The 20,107-nt window shown below is 45.5% G+C and overlaps 1 protein-coding gene across 1 annotated transcript in view; it reads left to right on the top strand.

The window, feature by feature from the left end:
* Positions 1-20,107, top strand: part of LOC126281899 (semaphorin-2A-like) — a 1,266,817-nt gene that overhangs the window by 11,414 nt on the left and 1,235,296 nt on the right. The gene's annotated exons all lie outside the window — the stretch shown is intronic.

Genomic DNA, 20,107 nt, shown 5'->3' with positions numbered 1-20,107 from the left:
TAGGTAAAATAGTCCCCCATTCGGATCTCCGGGCGGGGACTACTCAAGAGGACGTCGTTATCAGGAGAAAGAAAACTGGCGTTCTACGGATCGGAGCGTGGAATGTCAGATCCCTTAATTGGGCAGGTAGGTTAGAAAATTTAAAAAGGGAAATGGATAGGTTAAAGTTAGATAAAGTGGGAATTAGTGACGTTTGGTGTCAGGAGGAACAAGAGTTTTGGTCAGGTGAATACAGGGTTATAAACACAAAAACAAATAGGGGTAATGCAGGAGTAGGTTTAATAATGAATAGGAAAATAGGAGTGCGGGTAAGCTACTACAAAGATAATAGTGAACGCATTATTGTGGCCAAGATAGACACGAAACCCACGGCTACTACAGTAGTACAAGTTTATATGCCAACTAGCTCTGCAGATGATGAAGAAATTGATGAAATGTATGATGAGATAAAAAAAATTATTCAGGTAGTGAAGGGAGACGAAAGTTAAATAGTCATGGGTGACTGGAATTCGACAGTAGGAAAAGGAAGAGAAGAAAACGTAGTAGGTGAATATGGATTGGGGCTAAGAAATGAAAGAGGAAGCTGCCTGGTAGAATTTTGCACAGAGCATAACTTAATCATAGCTAACACTTGGTTCACGAATCACGAAAGAAGGCTGTATACATGGAAGAACCCTGGAGATACTAGAAGGTTTCAGATAGATTATATAATGGTAAGACAGAGATTTAGGAACCAGGTTTTAAATTGTAAGACATTTCCAGGGGCAGATGTGGACTCTGACCACAATCTATTGGTTATGAACTGTGGATTAAAACTGAAGAAACTGCAAAAAGGTGGGAATTTAAGGAAATGGGACCTGGATAAACTGACTAAATCAGAGGTTGTACAGAGTTTCAGGGAGAGCATAAGGAAGAATTGACAGGAATGGTGGAAAGAGATACAGTAGAAGAAGAATGGGTAGCTTTGAGGAATAAAATACTGAAGGCAGCAGAGGATCAAGTAGGTAAAGAGACGAGGGCTAGTAGAAATCCTTGGGCAATTGAAGAGATACTGAATTTAATTGATGAAAGGAGAAAATACAAAAATGCAGAAAGTGAAGCTGGCAAAAAGGAATACAAACGTCTCAAAAATGAGATCGACAGGAAGTGCAAAATGGCCAAGCAGGGATGGCTAGAGGACAAATGTAAGGATGTAGAGGCTTATCTCACGAGGGGTAAGATAGATACTGCCTACAGGAAAATTAAAGGAGTCCTTTGGACAAAAGAGAACCACTTGCATGGATATCAAGAGCTCAGATGGAAACCCAGTTCTAAGCAAAGAAGGGAAAGCAGAAAGATGGAAGGAGTATATAGAGGTTCTATATAGGGGCGATGTTCTTGAGGACAATATTATGGAAATGGAAGAGGATGTAGATGAAGATGAAATGGGAGGTACGATACTGCGTGAAGAGTTTGACAGAGCACTGAGAGACCTGAGTCGAAAGAAGGCCCCCGGAGTAGACAACATTCCACTAGTCAGTAGTGACGGCCTTGGGAGCGCCAGTCCTGACAAAACTCTACCATCTCGTGAGCAAGATCTATGAGACAGGCAAAATGCCCTCAGACTTCAGGAAGAATATAATAATTCCAATCCCAAAGAAATCATGTGTTGACAGATGTGAAAATTACCGAACTATCAGTTTAATAAGTCACAGCTGCAAAATACTAACGCGAATTATTTACAGACGAATGGAGAAACTGGCCGAAGCCGACCCCGAGGAAGTTCAGTTCGGATTCTGCAGAAATGTAGGAACACGTGACGCAATACTGACCCTACGACTTGTCTTGGAGGAAAGTTTGAGGAAAGGCAAACCTACGTTTCTAGCATTTGTAGATTTAGAGAAAGCTTTTTACAATGTTGACTGGAATACTCTCTTTCAAATTCTGAAGGTGGCAGGCGTAAAATACAGGGAGCGAAAGGCTATTTACAAGTTGTACAGAAACCAGATGGTAGTTATTAGAGCCGAGGGACATGAAAGGGAGGCAGTGGTTAGGAAGGGAGTGAGACAGGGTTGTAGCCTCTCCCCGATGATATTCATATATTGAGCAAGCAGTAAAGGAAACAAAGGAAAAGTTCGAAGTAGGTATTAAAATCCATGGAGAAGAAATAAAAACTTTGATGTACGCCGATGACATTGTAATTCGATCAAAGACAGCAAAGGACTTGGAAGAGCAGTTGAATGGAATGGACAGTGTCTTGAAAGGAAGGTATACGATGAACATCAACAAAAGCAAAACGAGGATAATGGAATGTAGTCGAATTAAGTCGTGTGATGCTGAGGGAATTAGATTAGGAAATGAGACACTTAAAGTAGTAAAGGAGTTTTGCTATTTTGGGAGCAAAATAACTGATAATGGTCGAAGTAGAGAGGATATAAAATGTAAACTGACAATGGCAAGGAAAGCGTTTCTGAAGAAGAGAAATTTGTTAACATCGGGTATTGATTTAAGTGTCAGGAAGTCGTTTCTCAAAGTATTTGTATGGAGTGTAGCGATGTATGGAAGTGAAACATGGACTATAAATAGTTTGGACAAGAAGAGAATAGAAGCTTTCGAAATGTGGGGCTACAGAAGAATACTGAAGATTAGATGGGTAGATCACATAACTAATGAGGAGGTATTGAGTAGAATTGGGGAGAAGAGAAGTTTGTGGCACAACTTGACTAGAAGAAGGGATCGTTTGGTAGGACATGTTCTGAGGCATCAAGGGATCACCAATTTAGTACTGGAGGGCAGCGTGGAGGGTAAAAATCGTAGAGGGAGGCCAAGAGATGAATACACTAAGCAGATTCAGAAGGATGTAGGCTGCATTAGGTACTGGGAGATGAAGAAGCTTGCACAGGATAGAGTAGCATGGAGAGCTGCGTCAAACCAGTCTCAGGACTGAAGACCACAACAACGACAAATGTTTTCGTTTGATGCTTATTTCGTGTGATATTCGGCCCGGTCACTATCAGTGGACAAACCTGCATTTTTATGTAGCCAAAGCCTGGCTGCAACCAGTACCAGATGCTTAACTTCCTCTCTAAGTCACAAAGGACTTAACAGACGTTGGCTACCAGTGACATTGTTTTAAATCGGTGGGGAAAGTTTAAAATTTGTGTTGGGCAGGAATCTGAACCCGAGTCTCGTGCTTGCCAGACAGGTGAACTAACCACTGCGCCATCATCATAAGAGCACGTCTACCCTAGGACGCCTCCCATCAGACCCAAATCGCCAACTTATCCACACAGTACTAGTGTAGTGTCCCTTGCCCCTTATTCACATTACTGGCGACATTTAGGGGATTCCCTTAAGAGTTGGAGCCTTGTGTGCATCTGCACTGAAGAGATCACTTTTCGTCCTTTCCTGCAATATATATATATATATATATATATATATATATATATATATATATATATATATATATATATATATATATACTCCTGGAAATGGAAAAAAGAACACATTGACACCGGTGTGTCAGACCCACCATACTTGCTCCGGACGCTGCGAGAGGGCTGTACAAGCAATGATCACACGCACGGCAAAGCGGACACACCAGCAACCGCGGTGTTGGGCGTCGAATGGCGCTAGCTGCGCAGCATTTGTGCACCGCCGCCGTCAGTGTCAAAAAGTTTGCCATGGCATACGGAGCTCCATCGCAGTCTTTAACACTGGTAGCATGCAGCCACAGCGTGGACGTGAACCGTATGTGCAGTTGACGGACTTTGAGCGAGGGCGTATAGTGGGCATGCGGGAGGCCCGGTGGACGTACCGCCGAATTGCTCAACACGTGGGGCGTGAGGTCTCCACAGTACATCGATGTTGTCGCCAGTGGTCGGCGGAAGGTGCATGTGCCCGTCGACCTAGGACCGGACCGCAGCGGCGCACGGATGCACGCCAAGACCGTAGGATCCTATGCAGTGCCGTAGGGGACCGCACCGCCACTTCCCAGCAAATTAGGGACACTGTTGCTCCTGGGGTATCGGCGAGGACCATTCGCAACCGTCTCCATGAAGCTGGGCTACGGTCCCGCACACCGTTGGGCCGTCTTCCGCTCACGCCCCAACATCGTCCAGCCCGCCTCCAGTGGTGTCGCGACAGGTGTGAATGGAGGGACGAATGGAGACGTGTCGTCTTCAGCGATGAGAGTCGCTTCTGCCTTGGTGCCAATGATGGTCGTATGCGTGTTTGGCGCCGTGCAGGTGAGCGCCACAATCAGGACTGCATACGACCGAGGCACACAGGGCCAACACCCACCATCATGGTGTGGGGAGCGATCTCCTACACTTGCCGTACACCTCTGGTGATCGTCGAGGGGACACTGAATAGTGCACGGTACATCCAAACCGTCATCGAACCCATCGTTCTACCATTCCTAGACCGGCAAGGGAACTTGCTGCTCCAACAGGACAATGCACGTCCGCATGTATCCCGTGCCACCCAACGTGCTCTAGAAGGTGTAAGTCAACTACCCTGGCCAGCAAGATCTCCGGATCTGTCCCCCATTGAGCATGTTTGGGACTGCATGAAGCGTCGTCTCACGCGGTCTGCACGTCCAGCACGAACGCTGGTCCAACTGAGGCGCCAGGTGGAAATGGCATGGCAAGCCGTTCCACAGGACTACATCCAGCATCTCTACGATCGTCTCCATGGGAGAATAGCAGCCTGCATTGCTGCGAAAGGTGGATATACACTGTACTAGTGCCGACACTGTGCATGCTCTGTTGCCTGTGTCTATGTGCCTGTGGTTCTGTCAGTGTGATCATGTGATGTATCTGACCCCAGGAATGTGTCAATAAAGTTTCCCCTTCCTGGGACAATGAATTCACGGTGTTCTTATTTCAATTTCCGGGAGTGTATATGTGGTGTCTCTAGATACCACACACATATATATAAACATCTTTTGTTGGTTTAATAAATGTGTCTCGGAATTGTGTCCTTGCTTCTGAGTATTCGCTTCTAGTAACTGGTGTTTGTGGCCCTGCCATTGGTGGCAGTCGTCCAAGGTCCGGCTTGTCTCCACCGAGTCTTGCGTCGGATCTCTGCGTGTGCTGACGTAGACAGAGGCACGGCAGCAAACAGTCTGCCCTGTCGTGGTCTCGGCCACTAACCGCCACCTGTGTCTCAGTGATTAGCGCCACCCGTCGGTCTTGCGGCGAATGCCGGAGGACGTGGAGGGAAGCGCGGCGACAGCTAACTGCCCACCTGAAGTTCTGACTGTGGCTTGCCTTTGGAGCGGCGCGATGGCAGCGTCATCTGCGGTCTGTCTAATTACTACCGATTCATCAATGGTGCTCCGAATTACGTGCTTAAACAGACGGAGCTGCGTTTCGCAGCATCTCTGTTCGGAAATCCCTGCTGGTTTCAATACAGCAGATATTTGTTCAGCAAAGATGTCGTAATGCGTGACCGTAAAACAAAATACCCATTACTACACACATCAAAAAAACTTTTGCTTCACCTCGGTTCCGAAACCTGTACAGAAAATTGGAATAGAGATCAACATAAACGTCATAAAAACCACAAATTGTTTCAAATGGCTCTGAGCACTATCTGACCTAACATCGGAGGACATCAGTCCCCTAGAACTTATAACTACATAAACCTAACTAACCTAAGGACATCACACACATCCATGCCCAAGGCAGGATTCGAACCTGCGACCTTAGCGGTCGCGCGGTTCAAGAATGAAGCGCCTAGAACCGCTCGGCCACTTCGGCTGGTTGAAAACCACACATTGCATGTTACACCACCATACAGCGAGACCTTCAGAGGTTTTGGTCCAAATTGCTGTACACATCGCTACCTCTAATATCCAGTTGCACGTCCTTTTGCATTGTTGCATGCCTGTGTTCGTCATGGTATACTATCCACAAGTTCATCAAGGCACTGTTGGTCCAGATCGTCCCACTCCTCTGCTACGATTCGGCGTGGAGTGGTTGGTGGGTCACGACGTCCATAAACAGTCCTTTTCAATCTATCCCAGACCTGTTCGATAGGGTTCATGTCTGGAGGACATGCTGGCCACCCTAGTCGAGCGATGTTATCCTGCAGGAAGTCATTCAGTAGTTGTGCACAATGGAGGCCGAAATTGCGGTCCATGAAGACGAAAGCTTCACCATTATGCTGCCGATATGGTTGCAATATCGGTCGGAGGATGGCATTAACGTATCGTACAGCCGCTACGGCGCCTTCCATGACCACGAGCGGCGTAAGTCGGCCCCACATAATGCCACCCAAAAACAGCAGGGAACCTCCACCTTGCTGCACTCGCTGGACAGGTAAGGCGTCCAACTGGCCGGGTTGCCTCCAAACGCGTCTCCGACGACTGTCTTCTTGAAGGCATTTGCGACCCTCATCGGTGAAGAGAACGTGGTGCCAATCCTGACCGGTGCATTCGCCATGTTGTTGGGCCCATCTGTACCATGCTGCATGCTGTCGTGGTTGCAAAGATGGACCTCTTCATGGACGTCGGAAGTGAAGTTGCGCATCATGCAGCCTATTGCGCACAGTTTGAGTCGTAAAACGACGTTCTTTGGCTGCACGGAAAGCATTATTCAAAATGGTGACTTCGCTGTCACGGTTCTTCCTAGCCATAATACGTAGGTAGCGGTCATCCAATGCATTAGTAGGCCTTGGGCGACCCGAGCGAGGCATGTCATCGACAGTTCTATTCTCTGTATCTCCTTCATGTCCGAACAAAATCGCTTTGGTTCACTCCGAGACGCCTGGGCCCTTCTCTTGTTGAGAGCCCTTCCTGGCACAAAGTAACAATGCGGACGCGATCGAACCGCGGTGTTGACCGTCTAGGCATGGTTGAACTACAGACAACACGAAGTGTGTAGCTCCTTCCTGGTGGAATGACTGGAACTGATCGGTTGTCGGACCGACTAATACTCGCTGCTCTGCATGGTGGTTTACATCTTTGGGCGGGTTTAGTGATATCTCTGAACAGTCAAACGGACTGTGTCTGTGATACAATATCCACAGGGAACCGGGGTGATGGAAAACTTTTTTTGGTGTGTGTACAACAAACTGACGTCAGCGACACAGGTCAATAGTTTTGCGAATGTGGCCGACGACTCCACTTTAAATGTCAATCAGTTGCGCTTTCTCCCAATCGCTTTGTACCTTCGTTGCCGCAGCGACCGACGACAAACTGCTATTAGTAGGTCAGCTAGTTCTTTCTCGTAATCTCTATACCATCACATAGATATCTCAACTGGTCAAGATGCCTTTCCATTGTTGAGAAACGTATGTTGATTGTCTATTCCGCAGTCATTTATCTCAGTAACTGCTATAATGACGTTAATTCGATGATTGAAAGCTGGAATCATTTTATGGTCTTCCACTGAGAAACAATTCAGTATTTACAGCTTACCTCTTTTATTATATTTCGGTTTCAATACTTTCTCTGAGCAATTTAATAGATGATTTCAATGAATTTTAAGACTTTACCTAAGACCACAACTTCTTATGAGAGACAGTCAGATAGATTACGAAATATGCTTCTGAATCGTTTAATAGCTCTTTGTATCCCTCTTCTTACGCTTATTTTGACTTTATCCCGCTTTTGATTGTCAAATATGCTTAGACTTCCTTAAATCTGTGGTGAATCTCTCTCAGCCTTCGTAGCAATTTCTTAACACGGCTTGGAACGTCACCAAAGAACTAGCAATTTAAACGAAGTGTCTTGACACCTTGAACACTGATTGAAGTGGGCGAATCACTGACTGGCTGTTTGTTCATTCGAAGAGCGCGTCCTGTGTCTGTGAACACACTGTGGTAGCCGTCGACATGTGAGATGGTAACATGACAGGTACGCCGATTTGTTGAGGATTATGTGGCAGCATAACGGCAACAACCGGAACATCGGACGTAGCGCATGGTAAATACCTTCACGTTAGTGGCCCATACGGAACGTGGTTCTCAGCAGTGCAACGCTGTGGGCCATACTGTGTTGCTGGGAAATTTGTCAACAGGGGCTACGTTGCCAATTATGAAATATTAATCTAATGCAGTGCTCGGCAAAGCCATTAGTAAACAGAGCCGAAAATCAACGATACGACGATTGAATTTTCTTTTGAAAGCCAAATGTTTTAAACTTAAACTATATAGGCAGGTACATTGTAGTTAAATTAACTAAGGTATTCTCAAGCTGATCTTCGCTAAAAATGTCTCTGTTAGGTATGGACGACACCTCAAAACTCTCTCCTTCGTACTCGTCTTGTATACTTATTTCGTTTATCCTCTCTGTATGTCCGTACCACCTCTGTACACCTCTGTCAATACTTGACGCTTTATCCTCTTTCACATCTTTCACTCCACAACGCTCCTTAAAATTAACTTAATGAACTCAATTTAATGTCTTAAGTCTTATTTTTACTACAGGTATGCCGAATAACATTTGAAATTATTCTTAATAACGTTATTATTTACTGATAAAAAATTAAATTGTAAGGTATCCATAAAATTAAATTATGACAATGATTGTCAAACATTAATATGAAAAATGGCCTTGCACCCCCTTAAAAGTTTGTATGTTATTGTTTTTAATTATAGGCATCATTAAAAGATCAGTAGGAAGACCTCTCAGTTTACACTGGACTGATACTTAAAACGAGTGTGCTCATGGATATGTATACCCGAATAAGGGGAGAACAGCAAACGATACTTTTTTCAAATGATAATATGAGTCAGAAATACTTTCCAGGTGTTAAAAATCAATATGTTTTCCGTCTCAAGGTCTTTCAATGCAGACCACTCGCTCTGTGAATAAGTTCACGTTTTTTTCCTCCAATTTTTCTGTATCAGGACAAAGACGTTCAGATTGTGAGCTCCACAGTTCTTTGTTTTTTAAATGCAGCAATTGCATTTGAAAGTTACCAACATCAGTAATAAACGGAGAAACATTTAACTCCGCTCAGACTTTTTTAACGAAGGCAAACAGCGGTCTGTTGTTGCATAATTTCTAAAACACATTGAGAGAAGCTTCCTTCATATTTAAGAACGTTGTTTTGAAATACCATATGTCAATATGAGAGTTATTGTCTTGCTGATGTATCAGCAGGCATGGGCAGTAAATAACCGTTTCTTTTTCGGAATCTTGAGCAAAATGTATATTTTGTTTTCGAATTCAATAAATTCGTCTAACATACAACGAAATTGTGTTTCCTTTCCCTTGTAGTCTACGATTATGCTGATTTAGATGAGACGTAATGTCTAACATGAAATAAATTTTTTGGGCGGATCGTCCCTCAGTTCTGGACAGTTATCACCCTCCTCAAGAAGAATTGCTTCAGTTTCTGACAGTAAGGAAGCGAAGCATTTCAAATTGTACCCTCTAGATAACCAACCAAATTATGCAGCAGGTCTGTATATACGCTCTACATTTCAGCTAAATGTTCTTATAATTTGTCATGATGAAGAGCTTTACAACGGAGTTGGTAATCTTAATCACTAATTCCATGACTTTGCATATCTCTTCTGGAAACAACTTAACACTATAAAAGATACGATGGTAAGTATGTACCTCGTGATCAGTTTTTTCTTTCAAAATAGCAACAAACCCGTATCGTACGCCAGTCATACTTTTCGCATCCTCTGTTGAAACTGATACTGTTTCATCGAGTGGACATGATGCTTTTAAATGCACACAGTTATACCACATTCTACATTTGATTCATCTCAAAAGGATTCCAATGCGATTATGGCCGCACGATGGGAATTAATTGACTTTGAATGCGGAATGATATGTGAAGCTATACGTACGGGACATTCCATTCCGAAAACCGTTAACGAATTCAATATTTCAAGATCCACAGTGGCAAGAGTGTACCAAGAAGAACAAATTTCAGGCACTGAAACAGCAGTCACCGGCGCCTTCACTTAACGACCGAGAGCAGTGGCGTCTGCATAGATTTGCAATGCTAACAGACAAACAACACTGCGTGATATAACCGCAGAAATCGTTTCACACAGTGCAGCCAAATTTGATGTTAATGGCCGATGCGAGTACCTTCACTAACAGTATGACATCATCTGCAGCGCTTCTCCTGGGCACGTGACCATATCGGCTGTACCCTAGACAACTGAAAAACCGTTGGTAATAGCTGATGGTAGGATTCGAGAGTGGCGAAGTCCCCACGAAGCGATGGACCCATGTCGACAGGGGTTGACATACATCAATGGGGACAGTTGAAAATGTGTGCCCAGACCGGGACTCGAACCCGGGATCTCCTGCTTACATGGCAGACACTCTATCCAATCTGAGCCACGGAAGGCCCAGAGGATAGAGCGTCTGCAGGGATTTGTCTGTTGCACGCTCCCCCTGAGACCCACATTCCCAACTTAATGTCCACACTCTACATTCGTAGCGCCTCTGCCCATTACACTCATTACTCGCCGCAGACAATCTAACCGAGTCCTGTAAGAGTTCGAGCAAATCGTGTGCATCCTTCTTCTTCTGTGCTGGATGCACACCCATTGCCCGAACTCTTACGGGACTCGGTTAGATTGTCTGCCGTGAGTAATGAGTGTAATGGGCAGAGGCGCTACGAATGTAGAGTGTGGACATTAAGTTGGGAATGTGGGTCTCAGGGGGAGCGTGCAACGGACAAATCCCTGCACTCCTGTGTCCCCTCGGTGGCTGATTCAAAATGGTTCAAATGGCTCTGAGCACTATGGGACTTAACAGCTGAGGTCATCAGTCCCCTAGAACTACTTAAACCTAACTAACCTAAGGACATCACAATCCATGCCCGAGCCAGGATTCGAACCTGTGACAGTAGGGGCCGCGCGGTTCTAGACTGAAGCGCCTAGAACCGCTCGGCCATCGGTGGCTGAGATGGATAGAGCGTCTGCCATGTAAGCAGGAGATCCCCGGTTCGAGTCCCGGTCGGGGCACAAATTTTCAACTGTCCCCCTTGATATATATCAACACCTGTCGACAGCTTAGGGTCTTGATTTAATTATCATTTCATTCTAAGAGAGCTGCATGACCACCGATGGTATCTGCTGTTTTGGACATGTCCGAAAGAATACGTACCATTTTCTTATGGACCCAAGTTGTCATCAAGGGTACGTGCAAACTGGCGGTGGCTCCATAATGGTGTGCGCTGTGTTCACATAGAATGGACTGAGTCCTCTGGTCCAACTGAACCGATCGTTGACTGGAAATGGTTATGTACGGCTAGTTGGAGACCACTTGCAGCCATTCCCGAACTTTATGTATCCAAACAGCGATGGAGTATTTATGGATGACAATGCGCGATGTCATCGGGCCGCAATTGTTCGCTGTTGGTTTGACGAACATTCTGGACAGTTCGAGCGACTGATCTGGCCATCCAGATCGTCTGACTTGAATCTCATCGAACATTTATGAGACATAGTCGAGAGATCAGTTCGAGCACAAAATCCAGCAACGGCAACACATTCCCAGTTATTAAGGTCTATAGAGGCAGCATGGCTCATTATTTCTGTAGGGGACTTCTAACGGCTTGTTGAGCCCATGCCATGTCGAGTTGCTGCGCTACGCTGGGTAAGAGGATATCGTCTTGATTGTAGCAGGAATCTCATGATTTTTATCACCTTACTGTATGTCATAAATCTCGTAAAGCGCTATTGATACAGGTAAAAACAATTCAAGATCTTCGACTGGATGGTTAGTTATATTAGAAGACATTCTGTCTTTTCTACATTTCACAGTTCTAGCAGACAATGGTACCTCTTAAATTTGTTTGTAATCCGACTTTGTTCTTAAAATCCTAAAAGAGTTCATCGGATGCACTTACAAAGCAACATTTTGTATATAAGCCGTCTATATATAGTTTCCATCTCTTAGTGATCTCTCGTCGAACTGCAGAACTTCCAGTATTAACATTGCTGTAACATTATACCCAGCAATTGAGTGCAGAACTTGGTTTTCTTGGGTCTTCTGAATTCGTCAACTGCTATTTTCCTTGTATTGCCAACAGGGTACTTAGTACTAAATGACACGTGCTTCGTTGTAAACTGAGTTCTCAGATTTGATTTGTTTTATTATGAACCATTTTTTCTGACAAATAAGACGGGTCGGAATGCCATTCATCGTTTCAATAAATGCAAATGTTTCTTTCCTTTGGTTCTTATTTGTAGCCATGTCAAACAGGGCATTTCATTTTATAGTAATAAAGCAACCAACAAAAAATAATTGCAATTCTTGAGTTGATGGTTAACATACTTGTAGGTACACTATGTGATCAAAAATATCCGGACACCTGCAAATACGCTTTTCATATTAGGTGCATTGTGCTGACACCTACTGCCAGGTAATACATATCAGCGACCTCAGTAGTCATTAGACATCGTGAGAGATCAGAATAAGCCCGCATCTCGTGGTCGTGCGGTAGCGTTCTCGCTTCCCGCGCCCGGGTTCCCGGGTTCGATTCCCGGCGGGGTCAGGGATTTTCTCTGCCTCGTGATGGCTAGGTGTTGTGTGTTGTCCTTAGGTTAGTTAGGTTTATGTAGTTCTAAGTTCTAGGGGACTGATGACCATATATGTTAAGTCCCATAGTGCTCAGAGCCAGAGCAGAATGGGGCGCTCCGTGGAACTCATGGAGCCGGCCGGAGTGGCCGAGCGGTTCTAGGCGCTACAGTCTGGAACCGCACGACCGCTACGGTCGCAGGTCCGAATGCTGCCTCGGGCATGGATGTGTGTGATGTCCTTGGGTTAGTTAGGTTTAAGTAGTTCTACGTGACTGATGACCTTAGAATTTAAGTCCCATAGTGCTCAGAGCCATTTGAACTATTTTTTGAACTCATGGACAACGAACGTTGTCAGGTGATTGGGTGTCACTTGTGTCATTCATGTGTAGGCGAGATTTCCGCATTCCTAAACATCCCTAGGTCCGCAGTTCCCGATGTGATAGTGAAGTGGAAACGTGAAGGGACACGTACAGCACAAAAGCGTATAGCCCGACTTCGTCTGTTGACAGAGACCGCCGACAATTGAAGAGGGTCGTAATGAGTAATAGGCAGACATCTACCCAGACCAACACACAGGAATTCCTAATTGCATCACGATCCACTGCACGTACTATGACATTGAGGCGGGAAGTGGGAAAACTTGGATTTCATGATCGAGCGGATGCTTATAAGCCACACATCACGCCGGTAAATGCCAAACGACACCCAACTTGGGGTGAGGAACATAAGCATTGGGCGATTGAACATTGGAAAAATGTTGTGTGGAGTGACGAATCACGGAGCACAATGTGGCGATTCGATGGCAGGGTGTGGGTATGGCGAATGCCCGGTGAACGTCATCTGCCGGCGTGTGTAGTGCCAACAGTAAAATTCGGAGGCGGTAGTGTTATGGCGTAGTCGAGTTTTTCATGGAGGGTCTTGCACCCCTTGTTGTTTTGCGTGGCACTATCACAGCACAGGCCTACATTGATGTTTTAAGCACCTTCTTGCTTCCCACTATTAAAGAACAATTCGGAGATGGCGATTGCATCCTTCAACACGATCGAGCACCTGTTCATAATGTACGGCCGATGGGGAGTGGTTGCACGACAATAACATCCCTGTAATAGACTGGCCTGCACAGAGTCCTGACCTGAATCCTATAGAATACCTTTGGGATGTTTTGGAAACGTCGTGCCAGGCCTCACGGACCGACATCGATACCTCTCCTCAGTGCATCACTCCGTGAAAAATGGGCTGTCATTTCCCACCAGATTGAACGTATGCCTGCGAGAGTGAAAGCTGTCATCAAGGCTAAGGGTGTTCCTACGCCATATTGAATTGCAGCATTACCGTTGGAGGGCGTCACGAACTTGTATGTCATTTTCAGCCAGGTGTCCGGATACTTTTGGTCAGATAGTGTACTTTCGTCGCCGGCGCACGATTTGCGAACGCGGATAGCACGAACCACTGCACACTGAGACCGGTTACTGACGGCATCACTCAACTCGTGCATGAATTGCGTACTGGCTAACTCAAACTTATGTGCAGAACTGTAGCGAGTGGATCGAAAGTGTCTTTTGTGCTGGAACCTTGGAAGGGAGGCAAATAGCTTCGTAGACATGCATGTGGAATTGACAACTGCAGTTCCATTTTTTCACGCATGGCCACCCGTGGTATTGTGCGCACTCTACGGACAAAGGGCCGCTTGCAGATCGAGAGCCACAATTTGCCGACCACTGGTCTGAGGTACGTACGTAAGCGTCTGTCGCTGGTGTCAATTTAATTAACATCCTTTTGGAAGTATTGTCGCGTTGTTTTATAAAATGGCTGTAATCCATAAATATTATAAAAATATGTATGTGTGTGTGTGTGTGTACGTGTGTGTGTTTGTTGTACATCGCCTCCTAATCCACTGGAGCGATTTCAGCCAAACTTGGTACACAAAACCTTTAGCGTCAGGCAACAATCATTGTTTGTGGGGATAAGAGCCATCAAACTAATACAGTTAAGCAAGTATTGCATTATACACTCCTGGAAATGGAAAAAAGAACACATTGACACCGGTGTGTCAGACCCACCATACTTGCTCCGTACACTGCTTCTGTACAAGCAATGATCACACGCACGGCACAGCGGACACACCAGGAACCGCGGTGTTGGCCGTCGAATGGCGCTAGCTGCGCAGCATTTGTGCACCTCCGCCGTCAGTGTCAGCCAGTTTGCCGTGGCATACGAAGCTCCATCGCAGTCTTTAACACTGGTAGCATGCCGCGACAGCGTGGACGTGAACCGTATGTGCAGTTGACGAACCTTCAGCGAGGGCGTATAGTGGGCATGCGGGAGGCCGGGTGGACGTACCGCCGAATTGCTCAACACGTGTGGCGTGAGGTCACCACAGTACATCGATGTTGTCGCCAGTGGTCGGCGGAAGGTGCACGTGCCCGTCGACCTGGAATCGGACCGCAGCGGCGCACGGATGCACGCCAAGACCGTAGGATCCTACGCAGTGCCGTAGGGCACCGCACCGCCACTTCCCAGCAAATTAGGGACACTGTTGCTCCTGGGGTATCGACGAGGACCATTCGCAACCGTCTCCATGAAGCTGGGCTACGGTCCCGCACACCGTTAGACCGTCTTACGCTCACGCCCCAACATCGTGCAGCCCGCCTCCAGTGGTGTCGCGACAGGCGTGTATGGAGGAACGAATGGAGACGTATCGTCTTCAGCGATGAGAGTCGCTTCTGCCTTGGTGCCAATGATGGTCGTATGCGTGTTTGGCGCCGTGCAGGTGAGCGCCACAATCAGGACTGCATACGACCGAGGCACACAGGGCCAACACCCGGCATCATGGTGTGGGGAGCGATGTCCTACACTGGCCGTAGACCTCTGGTGATCGTCGATGGGACACTGAATAGTGCACGGTACATCCAAACCGTCACCGAACCCATCGTTCTACCATTCCTAGACCGGCAAGGGAACTTGCTGCTCCAACAGGACAATGCACGTCCGCATGTATCCCGTGCCACCCAACGTGCTCTAGAAGGTGTTAGTCAACTACCCTGGCCAGCAAGATCTCCGGATCTGTCCCCCATTGATCATGTTTGGGACTGGATGAAGCGTCGTCTCACGCGGTCTGCACGTCCAGCACGAACGCTGGTCCAACTGAGGCGCCAGGTGCAAATGGCATGGCAAGCCGTTCCACAGGACTACATCCAGCATGTCTACGATCGTCTCCATGGGAGAATAGCAACCTGCATTGCTGCGAAAGGTGGATATACACTGTACTAGTGCCGACATTGTGCATGTTCTGTTGCCTGTGTCTATGTGCCTGTGGTTCTGTCAGTGTGATCATGTGATGTATCTGACCCCAGGAATGTGTCAATAAAGTTTCCCCTTCCTGGGACAATGAATTCACGGTGTTCTTATTTCAATTTCCAGGAGTGTATATTCGCGGCACAATCAGCAGACAGTATTCACACTTGCCGCTGAGTGTACCTACACAAATACACCACTGTCCAAAATACTGTTCAAGAGGCAGGACGTCATAAACACTGATAAGGACGAAAAACTGCCACATCACGCATGAAATTCTAGTACACTTATCCTTTATAACTAAAATATTCGGACAGTCAAGTCAGATTAAGGAAATCATTGACACACGACAGCGCTGTCAACAGCTTTTAATTGCGAATCGCCAACGGTTGTAGGCGAAATTAGTAGTTGTCTATAGAGCCATGAAGATGCCTTGCAATAGAGACGTTTACAAAATGTCTTTGTATGCATGCGAATTAGCTGCACGCAGCGTGTAGAAGGTGTCCGGGATCACGTTTCCTAATTTACTTACACAGTTGTATATAACGCATATTTCTTTCTAGGACTGTTTCATAATTTCAAGGACGAATACATGGAAAATGAAATTTTTTCGATGCTTCACAAAAAAACTGTTTATTTTTTCTTTCTAATAGAAAACTGGCAAAATGAATACTGGGACCATGCCTGGTTTGTCGGCTAGTACTAATAAATAGTAATAAATATAATAAATTTCCTTGAGAAGGATAAGCTTCTGTCCACAGATGAATACGGTTTTTGAAAGCATTGCTTGTGCCAAACTCAGCATGCCATTTTCTCACATGAGATCCTGCGTACCATAGATAAAGTGTAACAGACGGATTCCGTATTCCTAGATTTCCGTAAAGAGTTTGACACGGTGCCATGGTGACGGCTGGTAACGAAGGTACGAACATACGGAATAGGTTCGTAGACATGTGAGTGGCTCGATGACTTCTTAAGTAATACAACCAAGTATTGTCTTCAGTGTCGAGTGTTCATCAGAGACAAGGGTATCCTCCGTAATGCCTAGGGAAGAAGATAGGACCGCTATCATATTCTATGTACATAAATGATCTGCAGATGATGCTGTGGTGTAAGTATCGTCGTTGAGTGTCTGTAGAAGGATACTAGATGACTTAGACAAAATTTCTAGTTAGTGTGATGAACGGCAGTTACCTCTAAACGTAGAAAAATGTAAGTTAATGCAGATAAGTGGGAAAAACAAACCCATAATGTTCGAGTACAGCTTTAGTAGTATCCTCTTAACACAGTCTCGTTGTTGAAATTTAGGGCGTAACGTTGCTAAGTACTATAAAATGGAATAAACATGTAAGTATTGTAGTAGGGAGGGGGCATGGTCGACTTTGGTTTATTGGGAGAATTTTAGGAAAGTATGGTTTGTCTGTAAAGGAGGCCACAAATAGGACACTAGTGCGACAAATAAATTGAAGTACTACTCATGTGTTTGGGATCTCCACCAGGTGGGATTACAGTAATATATCGAAGCAGTTCAGAGACGGACTCCTGGATATGTTACCGGTAGCTTCAATCAACACGCGGCTATTACGGAGACGCTTCGGGAACTCAAATGGGTATCAACTAAGGGAAGGCGACGTTCTTTCCGAGCAGCACTATTGACAAAATTTAGAGAGTCAGCATTTGAGGCTGACTGCCGTCAAGGTACATTTCGCGTAAGGAGGAAGAAGATAAGGTTAGGGGAAGTAGGGCTCTTACGCTGTGATACAGGTAGTCGTTTTTCCCTCGCTGTGATCGCGAGTGGAACAGGAGAGAAAGTGCTAGTAGGATACTGTCCGCTACTCACCATATTGTGGCTTGTGGTGAATATGCACTGATGAGCCAAAACATAACGAGCACATGCTTAATAGCTTGTTTGTTCGTCTACCGAACGAAATACATTACTGGTTATCACTGATGCGACAATTTGTTCGTAGGTTTGTGAGTGCATGTGTCATTAAATGTCTACGCACAGGTCAAGTGAGTCGCGGAAATAACGGACCGCTGATTTGCATATGCGAGGATGGCGCCGATAGCGACTCAGATAGCTTCCATAGGATTTACATCAGGCGAATATGGTTGCCGAGACATCAACATGAGTGCACTATAATGCTCCCCAAACCACAGTAGCACGGTTCCGAGACATGGACAGTTATACTGTTGAAAGATGACATCGCCGTCGGGGAAGACATCAAGCCTGAAGGAATGCAAGTGGCCCACAGCTGTCAGCCAGTCTTAGCTTATTACCACAGGTCCCATGCAAGCACAGGAAAATGAGTCTCATAGCATTACAGCCTACTGCTCCCATCAACCTACGTCTTTGGAGCGCTGCACGTTTAGAGCCGCCGTTCACCTCGCTGACTGCGTCAGTGGAGACTACCGCCGACCTAGTGTAGCAAAAATGTGATTCGCTCGAAGAACCGACACGTTTCTATTGATCGACGGTCGAATCCCGATGGTCCCGTGGCCGCTGCAGTCGTAATTGACGATGTTGATAGGTCAACATCTGAACACTTAGGAGTGGACTGCTGCGGAGCTCCAACAGTGTACGACGAACGGTGTCCTCTGAAACACTTGTGCATCCACCAGCACTGTGCTCCTCCGGCAGAGACGCCACAGATCACCACCTACCCAACTTTACTGAGCAGACAATCCTCCGAACATCAAATTCTGTGAAGAGTCCTCGACATCCAACCATTTAGCGCCTGGTGGTAGTTTCACAGTCGTTCTGCTTCTTTCCTTAGATGCTCACAACAGTAGCACGTGAACATTCGACCAGCTTCGACGTTTTAAAGACACTCATTCACAGACACTGTGCAAAAATGGTCTGATCTTCCGAAACGCCTTCACAAAAGAAGACGAAGTACATATTCCAGAATTCGAACAGCTGCCAACATGAGTAACGTAGAAGTAAATAGCCTCGGAGTAGTGAAGCAACTTAAATCACCTAATAAAAGCACATCCTCTGATCCGGACTCTATACCAATTAGGCTCCTTTGGGAGTATGCTGATGCATTAGCTCCATACTTAACAATCATATACAACCGTTCGCTCGACGAAAGCTCCGTATCCAAAGACTGGAAAGTTGCACAGGTCACACCAATATTCAAGAAAGGTAGTAGGAGTGATCCACTAAATTACAGGCCCATATCGTTAACGTCGATATGCACCAGGATTTTAGAATATATATTGTGTTCGAAAATTATGAATTACCTCGAAGGAAACGGCCTATTGACACATAGTCAACATGAGTTTAGAAAACATCGTTCCTTTGAAACAAAACTGGCTATTTATTCACAAGAAGTGCTGAGTGCTATTGACAAGGGATGTCACAGATCGATTTCGTATTTTTGGATTTCCCGAAGGCTTTTGACACTGTACCACACAGGCGTCTCATAGTGAAATTGCGTGCTTATGGAATATCATCTCAGTTATGTGTCTGGATTTGCGATTTCCTGTCAGAGAGTAGTAATTGGCGGAAAGTCATCGAGTAAAACAGAAGTGATTTCAGGCGTTTCCCAAGGTAGTGTTATAGGCCCTTTCCTGTTCCTTATCCATATAAACAATTTGGGAGACAATCTGGGCAGGCGTCTTCGGTTGTTTGCAGATGAAGCTGTCGATTATCGACTAATAAAGTCATCAGAAGATCAAAACAAACTGCAAAACGATTTAGAAAAAATATGTGAATGGTGCAAAAAGTGGCAGTTGACCCTAAATAACGAAAAGTGTGAGGTCATCCACATGAGTGCTAAAAGGAACTCGTTAAACTTCGCTTACACGATAAATCAGATAAATCAATCTAATCTAAAACCGTAAAATACCTAGGGATTATAAACAACTGAAATTGGAAAGAACACACAGAAAATGTTGTGGGGAAGGCTAACCAATGGCTGCGTTTTATTGACAGGACACTTAGAAAATGTAACAGACCTACTAAGGAGACTGCGTACACTACGCTTTTCCGTCCTCTTTTAGAATACTGTTGCACGGTATGGGATCCTTACCAGATAGGACTGGCGGAGTACATCTAAAAAGTTCAAAGAAAGACAGCATGTTTTGTATTTCGCGAAATATGGGAGAGAGTGTCATAGAAATGATACAGGATTTGGGCTGGACATCATTAAAATAAAGGCGTTTTTCGTGGCGACGGAATCTTCTCACGAAATTCCAATCACCAACTTTCTCCTCCGAATGCGAAAATATTTTGTTGACACCGATCTACATAGGGAAGAACGATCATCACGATAAAGTAAGGGAAATCAAAGTTCGTACGAAACATATAGGTGTTCAT

This window comes from Schistocerca gregaria, chromosome 7, assembly GCF_023897955.1.
Source record: "Schistocerca gregaria isolate iqSchGreg1 chromosome 7, iqSchGreg1.2, whole genome shotgun sequence".
Taxonomy (NCBI): Eukaryota; Metazoa; Arthropoda; class Insecta; order Orthoptera; family Acrididae; genus Schistocerca; species Schistocerca gregaria.
This window is presented reverse-complemented; position numbering and strand designations above follow the sequence as displayed.